Source organism: Ciconia boyciana, chromosome 3 (assembly GCF_034638445.1).
Source record: "Ciconia boyciana chromosome 3, ASM3463844v1, whole genome shotgun sequence".
In the NCBI taxonomy this organism is placed as follows: Eukaryota; Metazoa; Chordata; class Aves; order Ciconiiformes; family Ciconiidae; genus Ciconia; species Ciconia boyciana.
Window position 1 is genome coordinate 47,249,375 of NC_132936.1, and position 14,833 is coordinate 47,264,207.

Sequence of the window (14,833 nt, forward strand, 5' to 3'; positions counted from 1 at the left end):
AATAATATGTTTACACAGTTAAGTATAACTTGGAGTATACCAGGAGATAACTAGGAATTTTAGCTACGGGTTCTGCAATCATGCGTTTGGTAGTCATGTCACATCTCTCTTTTCTATAGGTCTGTGATGGACTTTCCCAATAACATCTTCTTTTGGGCATTAGAGACTGCTGCATCATTTCGAGGGTGTAAGAGTCCTCTCAAACCTACATTTCAACCTGTATGCAATGCAGGGTCATATAGGAGACAGTGACTTGCTTTGCCGGTGAGAAATGTCACACGTAGACCTGCATAAACTCGATAGTTACATTTTACAAGGCCAAAGGGTTATTCTGATAATTGAATTCTGTTTCCTGCATAACACCAGACACAGAATCATCTTAGAGTCCTGTCTGCAACATCGTGTTACAGATATGCAGCTTATCATCACCCTTTATCGGACTTGTTAGAATTTTTCTAAAAGTAAACAACTTGTCCCATTTTAAAATATATCTTTTGCAGTTTACTGGTAGTATGAGGCATTTGAGGAGTCAGACTGAACTAAAATTTAAATAAGGTATCCAACATGGTGAGTACTATGCTCTGCAGTGTCCACAGGGTTTAAAAAAATCAGATTTTCTTTCTACCCACAAAATGCATAAGTTTGGCTGAAATTACTGATTTATAGTGAGAGCTGAACTATAAACTTATACCACATGTAAACCTTCTGAAATATTTTAAATCTCAAGTAACTACATCTTGCCATCTGTCTACAAAAGAGGATACTTGTGGAGCATAGACAGAAATGGGATCAAGGTGAGCAACTAAAGTAAACTTGAATATTTTAAGTTAAGTTCAGTCATGGGAACAGTAAAACTTATAAAGTTAATGAGTTCTAGACTTTAAAGAGCAGTTGATTAATTTGTAACAATGAGGGTCTAAACCAAACCAAAAATAGTTTCTCACATTCCAGAGTTGAACCAGTAGTCTTTTCTTTAGCGATGCTGTTACTGAAACTACCTTAGAATTGACTGACTGCCTGTATGTTCCTTTTCTTTATATAGGTACAGTGAACCCAAACACACCACATTTTCAACTTTAATAAACCTGCAATGTGTTTTGCTCTCTTTCAAGTTTTTGATGTAGAAAGAAACAAGGGAAAAGCATTCTTAGAAAATTTGATACCAAAATTAACAGTTGTTAAGCTAAAGTATTAAAAAATCTTGCAGTAAACTAGTACTAAAAATAACTATCAGAATAATAAAAAAGGAGAAAAGATGAGGATCATTTTTAGCTAATATAGTAATCGCATTCTCTTTACCTGAACCTTGGTTTAAATTACATAAACTTCTGGTAGTCTGAGTACATGCTGAAGGACTGCAAAAATCATACATTTGTGCATAGAATGAAAAATAAAAAATAAGCTGCAATAAATAAATGTGGGGTTTTTTACAGCTGTTCTGCAATTAACACTAATAATACATTATGAAGTAAATTTTAGTTCTCTGCTATCAGAAGTTCAAAGGTATACCTATATGCAGTTTATTTTTCCAAGTGAAAACGGCGTATTTTGATCTTTAAGTAACTGAATAGACAAATATAAGCTCAACAACAATATTATTATATAATTGGCTTTTGTCTTTTGTTCCATTGTACAAAGTGCTACAAGAGTATTTTAGTGCAACATTCCAACCTGTCACTTCCGCATAGTGCTACAGTGTACAGGAAGTAGCTGTACTCTGATCCTTAAAGCAGTCTGTGACTGTCCTCATTTGGGTGATACCTATGATAGTCTTAGTATAGGACAGAGAAAAGTAGCATGGGTCAAAATAAAGAAAGAACAAGCACTGATAGTTTGTGAGTAGGTAACTGGATAATAATGTCTTATAATAGATTCACAACATCTAAATTTTTCTTTGAGGATACTTGAACTTCTGTACGTAAAACATTTGCAATGATTTCCTTTTTTTATAAATACATATATATATCCCCATTCATGTGCTGACAAAAGTCTCATTTGACCCTGTTAACTGTATTATAATGAAAATTAAAAAATCGCTTAACTAAAGTTCCCAAGTTAATCTTCCTTCGCCCATGCTCTTCCCAAGAGCACAAGACCATATTATGTGACACAATAATGACACAAGTACATATTATGAAACTTATTTAAATTAACCAACATATTTATACTATATTTTATCTTCACATTTTCAGGTGTGAGTGTGATTTATAAAGACAGACATTAAATTTACACAGATGTATCCTGGCAGGCAGCTGGAACACAATCAAGCTTAGATTTATATTAAGAAAACAAATAAATGTGAGAAAACATGTGCTTAAAAAAAAAGGAAAAAAGAAAAAAAGCCCAAACTGACCACATACTTAAAAGTTGTTTTTCTGCTCACACCAAAAAGTAAAGTAGATTGAAAAATGGAATTGGAGAAGTACTTGCTAGAATTACTGCTCTGAAAATTATATGTGTGTTAGTGATTCCATTATAAGCTCCTATTTTAAGGAGTTTATTGGTAGCCCATAAAGGTATATGCTTTGGTCTCAGTTTTATGGGACATAATTCAAACTTCCAAAGTTTAAAATGTTTGGGTTTGTTTTTACTCTTAGATATAAAAGGTCTAGGACAATATCCCAGTTAAAGACAGTTATAAACATATATTACTAGTTATAAGTTTTAAGAACAAACATGATGTATGTTTTCAAGATTCATATTATAGACAAAAAGGAAAAAAAAAGTCATTTCTACCAGCTTATTGAAGCCACTACGTAACACAGGGATGTTTAGATTGGAAGCCCTCTTTTAGACAGCAGCCACTTGCACAAAGATCTTCCTCACTCTGTTTTACACATGTAAAAATATACTCTTAAGACAAACTTTGCAGAGGTGATGTTCCAGATTTTTAAGGCAGCCTGGCAGGCTCCGTTAAGCAATGGAGCAGGCTGAAGTTTTGTAGAGATCTTGAAAAGTGGCTAACATGATGCAAAAGAAGAAAACAAAAATTGGCAGGCAAGATTAGAATATATTTACTACACGATACTGTAATTCATCACAGAGACCATTTCTAAATATGCTCCTTGCCTTCACATACCATATAACATATCTCCCTATCAACTGCACACATATGTAGCAGTGCAATCAAATGGCACCCAGCATATTAGAGCCAATCCTGCAGTGCAGTTCCTTTCCCATGGGGACTTCTGCATCCCTTCCTTCCAGGGTCGGTGGCTGGCAGGGAGGAAAGGCAGAAAGCAAAGCCCTGTGCCAGCCCCTGCACCGCAGGGTACGGAGGAGTCAGAGCCACAGCCCTTGGGCAGCAGCTGTCCCTGGCTGCGGAGAAGGGGCTCCTGCTCTGGCACCGGTGCCTCCACTGGGGACTCTGCCTGCCCTAACTCTCCACTCCAGCTTGGGTAATAGGAAAATGATCTTGCCACTTCTCTAGTACTCCGTCGGAGTACTCTCCGCGCTCTACTTTTGGAAAAATGACAGGAGGAACACAAACAGATAGGCGTAGGATGGACAGCAACATCCAAGGGCTAAGGGCTTCCCAGTATCTTTTTGAAACAAATTCTAACTTTTTTATTTATCATCTAATTAGTGGTTAATACATTTTTACAGATAAAAAATGTGTGTAAAAAAAAAAAAAAAGAAGTATAGAATTCAAATTATAAAGTTAACCCAATTGCTGTAGCAAAACAGTGAGGCTGGGCTACCCTGGGCTCTGTCTCTAGATTTAAGACTTACCAGAGAGGGCATGGGAAATTTCCGGTTGAGCATGAGAGGTCGAAGAGATAAAGTTGTAAAACCCATCAACATGCAATTATGTAAATCTATGAGTTTTAAAAAATTAATTTATAACTATCTTTCAGGATTTAAAATGGAATCATTTCAGTAATGGGACTTACAAACATAGTTTATAAGAACATACAAGTTAAAAGTTCTTACAATTCTTACAAAGTTCTCATGTTAGTGATCAGAGAAATCATATATAATTATATTCTCAGACTTCTCACTTTAAACAGATAAGTGTTTGATTTTTGTTTTTAAATAGCTGCATATGATAAACACCACAAATTTTACAATTACAGACATCATAAAAAGTACAAGCTAGGGCAATGAAACAGTTGAGTGATCACTTAAAAACACCCTGAAGGGTTTAGATTTCACAAGTTCACCTCTTACTTAAAACATCCAAACTACAAACTACTGATGACATTCCTGATGACCAGAGGTCAGGAGTCTGAAAGACCTTTGCCACTGCACACAGAGCAATAGGAGGTCAGCAATATTAGCTACCAGCAGCAGAGAGTGACCTGGCAGATCTGGGAACTTCTAAAGTACAAAGTTAAATTACAGACCTCTGCTTCAGCATGGAGTTGCTAAAAGAAAATGCAAGCATGCTAGCACATGTGAGAGGGAGGATTATATAAAATAACAAGAATTTGACATGGGAAAAACATTATTAGGACTTCCATACTAACTTGAAAGTCGATTTCCCTTTTTTTTTCTAACATTTCCTAAGCATATCAGAGAAGCTAGGTTTCAGTGTACAGGAAGATACAGTAATAGATAATACAATCATTGTAATTGGTTTACCAAATGGTAAAAAATATGCTTATAGAACCATTCTGTTTCAGAATAATTTCCTTTTTAAATTGCATACTTTACTAAAACATTAAAACAAGGAATGAATTCATGATTTTAAGTCTTAACTCTCACAATCTATATTTCATAAAGTTTATGATCACAATCATAATTCAGTGCTACTTTTTGGGCCAGTCCTAATAAAAACCATTCTTACAATACATTCATTTTTCCCCCAAATGTGTAGGTACTTTCATAGTATTAAGCTGTACAGCTTTCACAGAGGTGGCTTTAGTTCACTCTGAGATTTTCCAAGTTAAATTATTGATTATAAGTAAGCCTGTAACACTTGCACAGTTTTAAGGAAAAATAAATGCAAAAGAAGGCTAAAGTAGGACAAAAATAAGAGCAAACATCTGAAACTGGTATGGCATACACATTATTCACCTAGAATAAGTCACTTTGACCATAGCAAATAAATATAAATGGAATGGTATAAATTCCATTTATGAAGTGAATTATAGTGATGTGAGAGAATTATTACATTTTATCACTGGAAACGGTATATTTGAGATTTTCGCCCCTCCAAGATGCCTGACTTTTCCTATTACTTTTCATGAGAACACTTTGAACCTGCACGTTCTGAATGCATTATCATCACCCCATTTTTTTAAATCTTAATACCTAGATGGGGCAGTGACCCACAACTTTCTTCCCCTGTAATCTCAAGTCATATTATAGGAAAGATTTAAAACCGACTGTTTTTGGCTGCATTGAAACTAATTGTATTACACTAATACAGAGAAGCTTTTCAGTGCATGAACTCGGTAATGTGCTAACACAAAACTGGGAAAATCTCTCTGAGTATACATTCAAAAGTCTGATTGTCATGAGAAATCTCCTTCAGTTCCATTTGGACGTTTGTCCACATTTTGAAGCAGAGCTTGGCTGAATCAGCTGGCTCAACAACCGATTGAAATGATGATAGCAATAAAAATTGTAATAGCAAATCTTGGCACACAGCTTTCCCCGGGAAAGCGATCAGTCATTTTCCATCTTTGGCTTTGATCCTCCATTGGAATCTTCCAGTGCAGAGCCCAGACCCAGGGAAGAAGTTAACAGATCTCTGCATTAAGTTAATGCTACTCTGCATGGAGACAGGAGTAAGCGCTACTAATTCTTTATGTGAAATGGGGCCCATACATACTGTATATGTTAATGGCAAGCTGTAAAAGCTCTGTGTGTTGAAAACCAGATTTCAGATCTGCTGACCTGTGGCAGCTCCCCTAGTGGGGAGCCACAAATGCACACTGCTGCATTTTTGTACTGGATTAAATTCCGGATCTAGACTACTATGTGACCAGAGACAAAAGAGAATAACAAGTTCACAGGCATGAATACCTGTCATCATGTGGTGAAATGACTAGCAGCCTCTGTTCAAGAGAGGCTCAAGCCCAGAATAATAGAAGAACAATATGAACTGGCAGAAATATATGGGAAACTTGGAAGGTGCCTACACGCACAATGTCTTTTCAGCAAGCCAATGCTACTGGTCTCACTCTGAGCACTTTTAAATGAAAATAGTTTAATATAATAATAAAAAAGCACAACTGTAAGAGGAAGTGACAGCTGCTGCAAGTAAATTTCAATAAGGGTAGTTCCCTGCTGATAAAAACTGGCACATCTCCACTCATTTCAGTGTAACTATGTGGATTAACATTGCTTGAAAATCTGACCCAATGTTTTGAAGAACTCAAGAGCTACAAGGTAATGCAGAGGTGGAAGACGCTGATAATTACAAGGGTGAGGAAGAGGGGTAGTCACTGAGGAAACAAAAAAGTCAGTAAAAGGAAAAATATTTGAAGTCTATTAAACAAATAGACAATCTGTCAGTATTTTGGTGTGCTTGATTTAAGCAAGTTATATCAACACTTCTGTCCTGAATGACCAGAGGTCTGATGCAGTGAGTAACATGGCAAAAATGCTCTTGTACCACCTATGACCTTAACAGAACATCCCATTACCTGAATGGGATGTACCATGCATTACTAGGGCAGATCTAACCCTTTTTGGATGGCAAGTGATAATGTTTCTTGGTGATGTTCACGGCACACAAATTTGTGAGAATACTGTAAACTCAGCGTTCCTACACAGACTTATACTGCGTCTTTTCTACCTGTAAATAAAGGCATTCATCTAAAGTACACCGTAAGAGCTGTATTAAATAAAAAAAATTATAATGGAAAGATAACTGACAGTTAAGAGAGTTGCAGATATTTTGCCTCTGGTGTAAAGTTTTAAGAACTTCTTTCAAAAGACAAAGAAAACAGAGATTTTCAGTACCAGATGTCTAGGAAGATCCCATTTGGATTTGAGCTACTTAAATTTGCAATCATGTATTTATACATCTAACAGAGCTTCTGTTTCCCCTAGAATCTGAAAATTAACTAGCTTTGTAGCATCTTCCTTGATCTGCCACCCGTGCCCTGAGGATTAGAGACTCCACCTGAGCTTGTTTTACAAGCATAACAGAAAAAATTAATCTCTGCTGGCAGCGATCCCACTGGGATACTGATGAATAATGATATCCCTCTCTTGCTGCCCTCTCAGTCCACTAGAAAAGCCACTCTAACCCAGCAACGTGGAAACCGCTGAAACCATTCCAGCTGTGGATTAGCAGGCAGTCAAGCATCCATCTGTTCTGTGCGAATCAAGAGAAAGCAAACACGCATTCTTATAGCTAAAGAAGTATTAAAAATTAGCATCTTATATGACTGCATATAGTAAATATTAAGACAATCATATACAAAAGAAAAAATAATCTATTATCTACACCTCATGTTGTTTACATTTGCTTGCTGCCTTAAGCAAATGATAAAACAGTTGGAATTCATCTCATTAACCTACAGAATATTGTGCATTCAGTGATTTAATATGTTTAAGATAAATTTTCTTAATATTGTGTACATCAGTTGTACCTAAAAATATTTTGTAAGTGGACATGCATACACACACACAATAAATATAAGCAAACATAGTAGCATGCCTTCACCTTGACAGGAGAAGGATTTAAGAGACCTGTTGTGAGAGGGATTTTAGCCATTTTCTCACCCTCTAAGGTGAGAGGAATAGACTTGAGATATTTTTGCTTTCTGAAAACTAGTAGTTTGAATAATCTCTGCTGTCTTGCTAGTCTTTTCCACTGGAAGACAGAAAGGAAAGGCAGTGGGAAGTTGGCATGTGGGCAACCCAATCAAACTGGTGGTCTGATTTGACTCTTCCATGGGAAACAGGACAATGATCTACTATAAATTAAGGAAAGCTGTATCTGAGCATCATCCCAGATAAAATTACTTAGAAAAGTGCATAATTTGTCAGTTTTCACATACAAGAATTTCAATATTTTCCTGGATGCCTGGCCCACATTCATTAAGCTGCAGAGGTAAAGAAAATCTGCAACTGTTTGTTCTCCAAAGGCAAGCTTACTATGTTATACCAAGTTTACAAATATATATATTAACTTTTTCAAATGCTAAGAAAAGTTTTGGCCTTTTGGTAGCAAAAATCCCTCTGCAATTTCTTCTAACCTTATAGGTAGCATGAGCTACCTGAGTAACTGTGAAATAAAGCACCTTGTAAATACTAGGCAAATAATAGGAGAGGGTGATTTCTTAAAAGTTCATCTGTGATAATACATAACATCAACATTTAAAATAAAATTCAACCTTCTGAAGCTAGCCAGGTTCCATCAGGGAAAAAAAAGAAAAGAATGAGACAAAGAAAGAATCTAAATGTAAATCGGAAAATACAAGTGTCAGATACTTCATTAAGGACTGATCAGTAATCCTCTTATGTCCTTTTTTTTAAACTACTATGCTAAAGGAACAATATATGCTGGATAGCAATCTTGTATGATGTAATTATTTCAGCGAAACCATTCTTATCCTGAAATTTCTGTTCCAATCCGAGAACAAGCTACAAAATGCCATCCTCTTTCTTAACAATTTTACAAGTCTGAGCAATAACTTCTTTGGTGACAGAGAAAAACATTTGTGTGCCTTTAAACAGCAGTCAGTAAGGCTGAGTTGGTGTCACTAAGTGAACTGAATTCTGTGAAAACAAATTCATCAGCAATATAATTGTAACTGCTATAATTTATAGTACAATAGTATAATTCTATCAAAAGCAAAGGCAATAACTAGAAACCAGTGAAGACAGAAGAACTGCAGGCTGCAGAGGGCCTAAATTTGCCTACTGCGCTTTAATTACAAATCAGGAGGCAGAAAGTAGGTAGAACTTGTGCTGACTTGCTAAAGGCACACCAAGCTTGTAAGATGGCCTTCTGGAGTACTTGGGGCATGAGAACTCAGAGCCATTTCTCAAAACAGCATTGCACATTATAAAATGTTCAGCTTTACCTTAATAAAGATGCAGTTTAGAATTTCAGTTTTGTTTCAGCAAACACAAACATTATTTCAACAAATAGACTGTATATTTGAAAACAGAGCCATATGACACGACTGCTGAAAAAAAGCCATTTCATTTTCAATATGAATACTTTGCAAAGTATTGGCTGCATGTAGATGACTATGCATAGTTTGAAATCTCGCATAATGATGATGGCTACAACTCTAACTGCCAAGTGGTAAGTAAAAGACTTTTGTGCTAAAACAAACAAACAAACAAACAAACAAATAAATAAATAACTGGTGCGCAGTTGAATTGCCTGCAGCTTTAAGCAGTCAGCTAAACCAAGCTTGCTATCACTGCCCTTGCTTCTAGCATATATACCAAGGACAAGCATTGATTTGCCACAGATGGCAGCCAACGTTCACATTTGTAAGTACAACACCAGGACAGTACTCCTATCTACCCTAGCAGATACAAGTGTAATACCTTCCTGGGTCATCAAAATAGTTTTCACTGGTATACATGAGTGTTTTGCTGCTATAACTGCATCTATAGCTCCTGTTAAAGGAATTTATTTCCTCACTTCTCTGACAGAAACAATTACTAAAGCGGCTGTTTGACATGGGGATATAGCGTGAGGCTACTGGCTTCCACTACCACACCTATATACACTTTCACAAGTTTTTCCCTTGGACACTGCACTGCAATCAAAACAAATTTAAAAAAAAAAAAGAAAGAAAAAAATTAAAGATACTATATAATTTCCAAGATAACAGTTCTTGTCTTATGGCCTACCTCATGGGAAATGTATGTCAGAAACCTTTAACTTCAACTATAAAATAGGTTATATTTTAATTTTCCTGAGTATTGATTCAGTTTTTTAAACTGGCAAGTGATGACAGAAGTTGAGTAAGAAGATTGGAGGGAAAAAAAAAGGAGATCTGTTAATCGAAGGTTAGAAAGTCATGTGTATTGGAGATGGGAAGGTTTTATATTTTCTGGTTTTGAATGTTATTCTTTCTTATTGATGCCATAAAAATGAAAGACTTATGCCATGTTCAGTTAGCTGTCAGTGGTGGGCATTGTCATCTTGATTTACCAATTGATTGTGCTTTTCTGGAAAGGCAGGCAGCATATGATGCTTTCAAACTAAAAATCAAGCAATCATTTGGAAAAAGAAAAATAAGAAATAATTGTGTCATGATGTTAGAAAAAAATTACTATATTCAAGTACTACAGCAACATTCAAAACTGCTCCATCTACTGGGGCTAGAGAAAAATCAAGACAAATTTAATGTGTGAGTATTCATGTGTGTAAGTACTCTTTCTGCTAAGTACAAGATATTTTGAATATACTGGATATAGATGATGAAATTTGGATGCTATTAAAATTCAGTGTAGCACTTGATTTTATTTTCATGAAGCCAAACACAATTTTCAAATTGAAATTATTTTATTAAACACACTGTGATACTATCTAGATGTTCCAAGTGGGAACTGAAGCACAAATGTTTTAAAATATTAAAATCCAGAGAATATAGGCTGTATAAAAATTAAGTAAATGATCCTGGAAATGCCTGTGTTTAGGATGAAATTTATGCATTGAACAGTCCTAGGTATGGATTTATTGTGAAGAAAAAATTTAATGGTAAGAGGTAACAGTTTTCTCCTATTATAAAGGGTCACTAAAATATGCATAATGGCTGAAGCCTGTTTCTATTTGTAGAGTGGCCACAGCAGTCATGTTCATATTGTTGAGAATGCATGATATATGTGAAATCAAATATGTAAGAGTTCTTTAAAGGTTAGCAAGTAACATAATTGCTTTTCATCTGATATAAAGTTTACATAATAAAGTATTTCTATTCTTGACACTGAAATGCCTTATTTAAAAAGACTAACATAATGAATACAGTCTTGCTATACTTTTATGCCTTGAAGAAAATCATAGTAGCACCTTTATTTCCTTCTAAATTAAATGTAAATGTAAATTTAAACTAGAAAATGACTGACTTGGGAAGAGTGATCTGATTTTTTTCTGAAATGGCTATAGAACAGAAAACCAGTTTTATATAATATCTTAAAAAAACCAAAAGCAATGTTTCTGCCATGGCTTGCAAAGAAAATATTACACAAAACAGCTCACATTAGCTTGTTCTTGGGCAATATTTTTGTAGCTTATTAATTCCTCCTTCCCTGGCATCTAACTGGAGACTGGTTGAAAAGATAGTTTATCACTGAGTCAAAAACCTTTGTGGCCCCTTCGTGGGAGACTGAACCAACAGCTTTAGGATAGAATCCTGCTATGGAAATAAAATTTTTTTAGACTGAGAGTGTAAATATTCACAAAGACAGGTAATGAAATATCTAACAGGTAATGAGAGACAGATAAGGCATTAATAACTTTACTCTTTTGTTATCTATGTATTTGGGACAGAGAGCGCCTGTTTCATGAACCTCCTCCTTCTACCTTCCAAACCTGCTACTCCAGCAATGCCAGATTTTCTGCTGAGTTCCAAAATACTTAGTCTAATACAAGCCAGTGTAACAAAGCCATGTCGATTATCAGATAGAAATATAGGGAAGAGGTATGTGGATACCAAATTTATAAGCCCATGTTTATATCACAGAAAGACAGATATGTATGCCCCACTATAACACAAATACCACGTTGTTCTGTCCCTAAGCTCCCCAGTTAGAAAAAAACCCATCTCTTATAACCACTTTACATGAAAGACAGCAGTAGGCACAAGAAAACCAAGCAGTTCTCTCTTGTAGGTAGAATTCAAAAACAGAAGTAAGGAACAACATGCAGATAAAACAAGGATGAAAGATGGCAGTGTTCTCCCCTTCACTGTCCAGTATGAACAGATATGACAAAGCATTTGCTCTGTAAATAAGAATATTAACCAGATAACCAGGTAAGTGTAGTAACAAATCACCAAAAACCATGAAGCTAGTGGATCTAGCCATCACAGTCCTGATCAGTCACCAAGACAGACCTCCTTTCCTCAAGGTACAACAAACCTACATTTGATTTTAAAACGATTTGTGGTGACTGCTGCTTTAGTACAGAAAATGACAAAAATTACCCCAAAGTATCTCTCACTGTTTTTTGCCTAGACCTCTGTTTTAATCTCTGCACCTAATTTTCAGAATAAAAGGAAACAGTCTTTAGGTACCTCAGGGAAATCCAGCCTGTCAGTAATAATTCATGAACACTTTCTCATCAATAATACTTAATGCAAGAAGCACCATAACTCAACAATGATTAAGCTCATTTGGATTACTACTGTCTGAAGCACGGTTAGGAAAGTTTTAAAGAAAGCTCTATGGAAAAGCATCAAACATTTTCTCTCAGAAAAATTACAGCTCCACTAGCACAAGTCTGTTACAAAAGAGGAGAAGGGAAAGGGTGAGGGGATTGTACCCCACCTATTTGAGTCACTTATTAGTGTGTACTTCCAACATCACTGCAGGGCTGTTCCCATGTGCCATGTTCCTGTTCGTGTTATGAATACTTCAACCCCTAAACCATACTGAAAAAACTTCATTTGATCTTGCAAAATGCTGGCAGATGATCAAATGAAAAGATAAAATAAAAACAGAGAAAAGAGCAGATACTGGAGAAGACTATGAATGGTCTTGACTACTAAGTGGAAACAAATCTTGCTATCAAATGACTTTTTTGAGAGACCCATCAGCACTAGAAATAGGATGACTCAAACCTACTTTTTCATGTGAGTTGCAAAGATTCATTGATACTTCATTGGTGAATGATCCTGAGTTCTGAACACTCCCATCAGCATGTCAAAATATCAATCTGAAACTCAGAATCCCTTAATCAAACTCAGATTTAAAACCCTTAATAGGATCATAAATTTCTGAATTCTTGAATGCAATCTTGCTTTTTTCCTGGTTTTGTTTTAAACAAACTTTTGTTCCTTTTCAAGTTACACATTGACAATTTGGTAAAAACTTGCATATATCCCATTTCAAACCCACAACATAGTAGTTTCTTTGTTACAGTTCTACACTTCTGCCTTCCTTATATACATCAGACAACTTGTAAATATCTAAAGGTTTGCAAGATTATGAACAACGCCAACAAAAAAAAGACCCACGTGTCACATCTACAAAATCCTGCAACTGCATTTGAGAAATGTTTTGGATGGTTATTCTTAAATAACACAGTCCAAAATTCAAAACTTTAAAACTGAGTGATCAGCAGAATAATCACAATTATAATTATGTTTTGCAATGATAACAGGCCTTTTTGTACTATCGCTACAGCTTTCAGTTCCAGCATCATTAAGAGATTCTTCAAATTACTTTTTAAATATCCTTTTCCCTCAGGATTTTCACTTATACCTAATTAGACTACTTACCCCATGCCATGTAATTCCCTATTGCCAAAACTGCTAAATGCTTCAATAAGAAGGAGGAGGGCACCAGTGGAGCAAGGCAGATGTAATGTCATTGGTTAACAATAGAGGTGGGAAGCAACTGCTGTAATTATAAAACTCATTAATTCACAGTGTTTAGGGGAAAAAAAATCCTTGGCAATAACTCTGTTGAAATGGCAATTCTTTTCAACACTACATCAGATTGAAAAAAACCTTTCAATTTACACCTTCAACAGAAGATGTAAAGACAGAATAGTAATTCCACTAGTAATTATGAAAATCAGCATCTGCATAAAAAGTAAGGATAAATTGTCAGGTATAATGGCATCCAGCATTCACACATCCTTTTCATCCTTGAAATTGACACATGTGGCACATTTTGACGCCTAACTGTTTTTATTTTTAGTATCATTCCTCTTAAGACTGTAAATGGACAACTTCCAAGACTATATTTCCAGAAAAAAAAAATTAGAAAGAATTAAAGCAAGATTAATGAATTCTAAATCTTACAATCTCTGCCCAACAGTAGGGTCCTAGGTTTCGTCTACAAAAGAAATATTTGCCATTTACCTTAGCGCTTCATGGATGCAAGCTGTTCAAACAGATGAGGAGCCCTGACATAAGATAGGCAGCACTAAGTTCTGCTTCCATCATTCATCTTCCATATGCTGCTCACTAGCTTAGGCAGTGTCATGACATGTCCCCCATCTCTCCTAATGCTATTCTCAAACTTTCCCTGTCCAAATTTGTCTGAAAAAAAATTCTGAAGTTTCTAGGTGGAGAAAATTTTCTCTAGAGAGAAGAGATTTTAAAGAGACAGCAGCTGGAGTAAAGGTCTCACCTTGAATACTCAACATTATTTAACTTCTGTTCACTAGTGGGTATTTCTTAATAAAATTTCAGTTATTTTACATACTGCATATATAGGAATTGTCATTGATTACCATTTTGAATTCAGTGAAATACACTGAATTTCATTTCATATAATTTGCAATGTTTTCTGACAACAGAACAACATATCTGTTGCAGGGTCAGTGATAGCAATTCTCTTATTTAGGCTAACACTTTCCATTATAAAAGATTACTGTGGCCTTTATTTCCGAGCTGTAACACTCCAAATATTTGCAGCAGGTGATTTAAATTTATCAGAAAGAAAGTCTCTGTACTAAAAAAGTGGCTTTCCTAGTGTCATAAAATGCTGATCAGGTTTTGTTGAGATGCAAACTGTTGAATAGCACTATTTTTTTTATTTTCCTTCTTGTATTTTTCCTCAGAGAAGTTTTGGCAGCATGTCAAAACAGTAATGAATATAAAAGTAACATACATACATACTGTAAGATTTTGAAGTTAACCCTTGGAAATCAGAGTATTAAATAATTTGGGCCTCTTGTGTAACGTATATAATATAACAGAGACTATAATCATAAGTGGGCAGAAGTAAGTTT

At 35.4% G+C, this 14,833-nt stretch overlaps 1 protein-coding gene across 4 annotated transcripts in view; it reads right to left on the reverse strand.

Moving 5' to 3' along the window:
* The window catches only part of ASCC3 (activating signal cointegrator 1 complex subunit 3), a 291,790-nt gene that overhangs the window by 25,295 nt on the left and 251,662 nt on the right, over positions 1-14,833 (reverse strand). The window lies entirely within an intron of this gene.